Raw genomic sequence first — 6,000 nt, forward strand, 5'->3', positions numbered from 1 at the left:
ACGCTTCAGTCTGGTTTTAGACCCCATCATAGCACTGAGACTGCACTTGTGAAGGTGGTAAATGACCTTTTAATGACGTCAGACCGAGGCTCTGCATCTGTCCTCGTGCTCCTAGATCTTAGTGCCGCTTTTGATACCATCGATCACCACATTCTTTTGGAGAGATTGGAAACCCAAATTGGTCTACATGGACAAGTTCTGGCCTGGTTTAGATCTTATCTGTCGGAAAGATATCAGTTTGTCTCTGTGAATGGTTTGTCCTCTGACAAATCAATTGTAAATTTCGGTGTTCCTCAAGGTTCCGTTTTAGGACCACTATTGTTTTCACTATATATTTTACCTCTTGGGGATGTCATTCGAAAACATAATGTTAAATTTCACTGCTATGCAGACGACACACAGCTGTACATTTCAATGAAACATGGTGAAGCCCCAAAATTGCCCTCGCTAGAAGCCTGTGTTTCAGACATAAAGAAGTGGATGGCTGCAAACTTTCTACTTTTAAACTCGGACAAAACAGAGATGCTTGTTCTAGGTCCCAAGAAACAAAGAGATCTTCTGTTGAATCTGACAATTAATCTGGATGGTTGTACAGTCGTCTCAAATAAAACTGTGAAGGACCTCGGCGTTACTCTGGACCCTGATCTCTCTTTTGAAGAACATATCAAGACTGTTTCAAGGACAGCTTTTTTCCATCTACGTAACATTGCAAAAATCAGAAATTTTCTGTCCAAAAATGACGCAGAAAAATTAATCCATGCTTTTGTTACTTCTAGGCTGGACTACTGCAATGCTCTACTTTCCGGCTACCCGGATAAAGCACTAAATAAACTTCAGTTAGTGCTAAATACGGCTGCTAGAATCCTGACTAGAACCAAAAAATTTGATCATATTACTCCAGTGTTAGCCTCCCTACACTGGCTTCCTGTTAAGGCAAGGGCTGATTTCAAGGTTTTACTGCTAACCTACAAAGCATTACATGGGCTTGCTCCTACCTATCTTTCCGATTTGGTCCTGCCGTACATACCTACACGTACGCTACGGTCACAAGACGCAGGCCTCCTAATTGTCCCTAGAATTTCTAAGCAAACGGCTGGAGGTAGGGCTTTCTCCTATAGAGCTCCATTTTTATGGAATGGTCTGCCTACCAATGTGAGAGACGCAGACTCAGTCTCAACCTTTAAGTCTTTACTGAAGACTTATCTCTTCAGTAGGTCCTATGATTAAGTATAGTCTGGCCCAGGAGTGTGAAGGTGAACGGAAAGGCTGGAGCAACGAACCGCCCTTGCTGTCTCTGCCTTGCCGGTTCCCCTCTTTCCACTGGGATTCTCTGCCTCTAACCCTTTTACAGAGGCTGAGTCACTGGCCTACTGGTGTTCTTCCATGCCGTCCATGGGAGGGGTGCGTCACTTGAGTGGGTTGAGTCACTGACGTGGTCTTCCTGTCTGGGTTGGCGCCCCCCCCCCCCCCCCCCCCCTTGGGTTGTGCCATGGCGGAGATCGTTGTGGGCTATACTCGGCCTTGTCTTAGGACGGTATGTTGGTGGTGGGAGAGATCCCTCGAGTGGTGTGGGGGCTGTGCTTTGGCAAAGTGGGTGGGGTTATATCCTGCCTGTTTGGCCCTGTCCGGGGGTATCATCGGATGGGGCCACAGTGTCTTCTGATCCCTCCTGTCTCAGCCTCCAGTATTTATGCTGCAGTAGTTTATGTGTCGGGGGGCTAGGGTCAGTCTGTTACATCTGGAGTATTTCTCTTGTCTTATCCGGTGTCCTGTGTGTATTTAAATATGCTCTCTCTAATTCTCTCTTTCTCTCTTTCTGTCTTTCTTTCGGAGGACCTGAGCCCTAGGACCATGCCTCAGGACTACCTGGTATGATGACTCCTTGCTGTCCCCAGTCCACCTGGCCGTGCTGCTGCTCCAGTTTCAACTGTTCTGCCTGCGGCTATGGAACCCTGACCTGTTCACCGGACGTGCTTGTTGCACCCTCGACAACTACTATGATTATTATTATTTGACCATGCTGGTCAATTATGAACATTTTAACATTTTAACATTTTGACCATGTTCTGTTTTAATATCCACCCTGCACAGCCAGAAGAGGACTGGCCACCCCTCATAGCCTGGTTCCTCTCTAGGTTTCTTCCTAGGTTTTTGGCCTTTCTAGGGAGTTTTTCCTAGGGAGTTTTTCCTAGCCACCGTGCTTCTTTCACATGCTTTGCTTGCTGTTTGGGGTTTTAGGCTGGGTTTCTGTACAGCACTTTGAGAATATCAGCTGATGTACGAAGGGCTATATAAAAATAAATTTGATTGATTTGATTTGATATATCTTGTTTTGCAATAAATGTGATTGTTTGTCTCTCTGAAAAAAAAACAGTCTAGTTATGGGTTTCAAACAAACACATGTATGTCATTTAACAACCCCATGCCATGATTAGATATGAAAAATACACACCAATCTCTTTCATAAGTATACAAATATACTGAATTACCAACATTTCTGAAAATGGATATATAGCGTTTTGAAATCATTATAGAGCATTATATTACACGGAGCACAGAAATTATATTTTACTTTATTTATATAGGCCTACATTGACTTGTGTTGCTCAACACTCCCGGGTGAAAATGCAAAGAAACAATAGCCCACAGATACACATCTATCTATCTATCTATCTATCTATCTATCTATCTATCTATCTATCTATCTATCTATCTATCTATCTATCTATCTATCTATCTATCTATCTATCTATCTATCTATCTATCTATCTATCTATCTATCTATCTATCTATCTATCTATCTATCTATCTATCTATCTATCTATCTATCTATCTATCTATCTATCTATCTATCTATCTATCTATCTATCTATCTATCTATCTATCTATCTATCTATCTATCTATCTATCTATCTATCTATCTATCTATCTATCTATCTATCTATCTATCTATCTGAACAAGCTCCAAGAAAGGACTGACGTTTTGTCCAGTGAAGACAGCAGTGATCCCAGCCTGTCTCAGAGACTTGATAGACTTCATCTGGGAGAACAGGGTTTGGTCCCTCTCTGGAGTCTTCAGCAAATTAAAGGAGCCAACAACTACAAAGGCAAACACAACACAGTCTGTTATATCATGCTTCAACAAAAAAATGTATCTTTGTGGAAATTTTGATTTGAGTTGTTTTGGATACTTTAAACCCTGTAGTTTATTGTAATTTAAGAATAGTGTATGATTACTTGGGGTTAATAGTTCAAGTCCAAGGTTTTTTGACATGTTAGCTAGCATACCCAGAGTGAAAATGCTAGCTCAAACTTCCCCTGGTGAGAGTGTCGCAGCTGACTTGGCCCATTCAAGATAACATGCTGTAGATCAATAAAATCTGGTTGGTTTAGACACAAAATAATTAGCTAGCTAGTTAGTAATATAGTACTATAAAGTTGTAATTTACAATCAAGGATGTATTTCTCAATACAAGTGGGTCGGATTTTCATTTTGCCAACATGTAGCCTGCCGTTTGCTGGAGCTAACAGTAATCCATTCATAAAAGAGGTTCACACTTTTATTAGCTGGCCAAAATGACATGAAAAGTGATCAAAATGTATTAAAGAGCAGCTGAACTGACTGATTTAGCCTCTGTTTCAATCCTATCCATTAGAAGATGTGACTGAGAATGAGATTTGGGGCTTGGAGACATGCTTTGATGTGGGTGTCTCTTGTGTGTGTGTTCGCACATGGGAAGTATTTGTACATTCACTCTGCCAAAACAGTACACAGTTGCAGTCACTCACCCTTCTAAATAACTTGAAACAGTTGAACCAGTTATTGTGTCTGGAAGTAACCTAAGCAAGCTAGCAAACTAGCCAACTTCTTTCGCCAATCAGCTTCAGCCGGTGCCATGGCAAAGTTGGTTTGATTTTGGAAGCAATAAAACTGGCCTTCTTTAGACTAGTTGAGTATCTGGAGGATCAGCATTTGTGGGTTCGATTACAAGCTCAAAATGGCCAGAAACAAAGACCTTTCTTCTGAAACTCGTGAGTCTATTCTTGTTCTGAGAAATTAAGGCTAGAAATTGCGAGAAATTGCCAAGAAGCTGAAGATCTCATACAACGCTGTGTACTACTCCCTTCACAGAACAAACTGTCTCTAACCAGAATAGAAAGAGGAGTGGGAGGCCCCGGTGCACAATTGAGCAAGAGGACAAGTACATCAGAGTGTCTATCCCGGAGTCGCCTCGTCACTGTTGATGTTGAAATTGGTGTTTTGCGGGTACTATTTAAAGAAGCTACCAGTTGAGGACATACCCGCAAAACACCAGTCTCAACGTCAACAGTGAAGAGGCAACTCCGAGATGCTGGCCTTGTAGGCAGAGTTGTAAAGAAAAATCTCAGACTGGCCAATAAAAAGGAAAGATTAAGATGGGCAAAAGAACACAGACACTGGACAGAGGAAGATTAGAAAAAAGTGTTATGGATAGACGAATCTAAGTGTGAGGTGTTTGGATCACAAAGAAGAACATTCGTGAGATGCAGAAAAAAAATGCACATGGGATAGGCAGCTGGGAAAACTGGGATATGATTAAAGAGTTAATCAGGGTGATTTTCCCACAAATAGACAGGTATTTTCCTTTTCATGGTAGCAAAATCCTATCTTTTTTTGCTAACTTTCTATTACAGTTTTTCTCCATTGGTTTGGCTCATTTCTTGAAACAGAAATTACATTCTCAAAACTACATGGACAAACCTTCAAACCACTTGGCAATTGTTCACAACAGAATTGAATTTCTCATTCATTTCATCAAATTGCAAATGTCTAAGTACATGTCTCAATGTCTCAGTACATCTGTGCAAATGATTAAGTACATGTAGCCTACATTTAGCACAATTTCCAAGTGAATAGATCTTATCGATCTAAACTGATTGTTGATTCTCAGTCTAATGGTTGTTCACTCCAAAACGTGTCAGCGTCATTTCATTGTATAAGTCATCACATGCACAATAGTCTGTTCAATTGTCAAAATTTGTCAAGAACATAATACCATGAATACCATATATGAATCCCTTGGAACATTTGATAAATGTATTACAGCAATTGACAGTCAGGTGAAACTAGAACTTGACTAACGAAGGAGGAGTTTCACACATCTCAGATGACCAATCAAACAGTATGTTTAGTTACCTGACAGGTGCTGTCCATGACTGTGAATGCTGCCAAACATGTATGTAAAGAGCTTGACCATGCAGGACCAGTACAATTTCTGAACATGGAGGCACCTGGCCAAGTAAATGAACAAGGGCAACTGCCTGCTCGAGGAAGAGGAAGAGGAAGAAGAAGAGGAGGAGGAGGAGGAGGAGTAAGGGTGCGTGGTGGTGGAATAGGGGGAAGAGGCCGAGGAGCACGAAGACACCATGCTGTCCCGGATTAAATTTGGGCCACAATTATAGACCATGTCATCAACCATGGCCTCACAATGGCGGAGGCAGGTCGCCGAGTGCAGCCTAATGTGCCTCGCTCAACAGTCTCCTCCATCATCCAAACCTTTCGCAGGGAAAACAGGTATGTAGTCAGTCAATGATGGAATTATATGTTGTATAGGACAGGACACTGTGCATAGAGCAAGAAATATATTTATTTACACATTTACCTATTCATTTAGTGTGTGTGTGTGTGTGTGTGTGTGTGTGTGTGTGTGTGTGTGTGTGTGTGTGTGTGTGTGATAGGCCTACAGTAATATCTTACCTCAATGAGATGTTATGATACTAAAAATGACAAGAAAAACATTGGAGAAAATAAACTATGGAATAGTTTATTTTCTACAGTATTGATGATACAGTTTACAGTAGTATTCCAGTCACTGTGCAGTGATGCATTAGAATTGTGGTAAAGTTACTGTAAGTAAAACAACAATACAATTACATAGGTAACTCATTCTGTAAGGAATACATAAGGTATACATTACGAATGGAGTGTTGTCCTTTGACTTCTATATCTAGGATTGGACG

Source organism: Salmo salar, chromosome 14 (assembly GCF_965601325.2).
Source record: "Salmo salar chromosome 14, fSalSal1, whole genome shotgun sequence".
Lineage (NCBI taxonomy): Eukaryota > Metazoa > Chordata > Actinopteri > Salmoniformes > Salmonidae > Salmo > Salmo salar.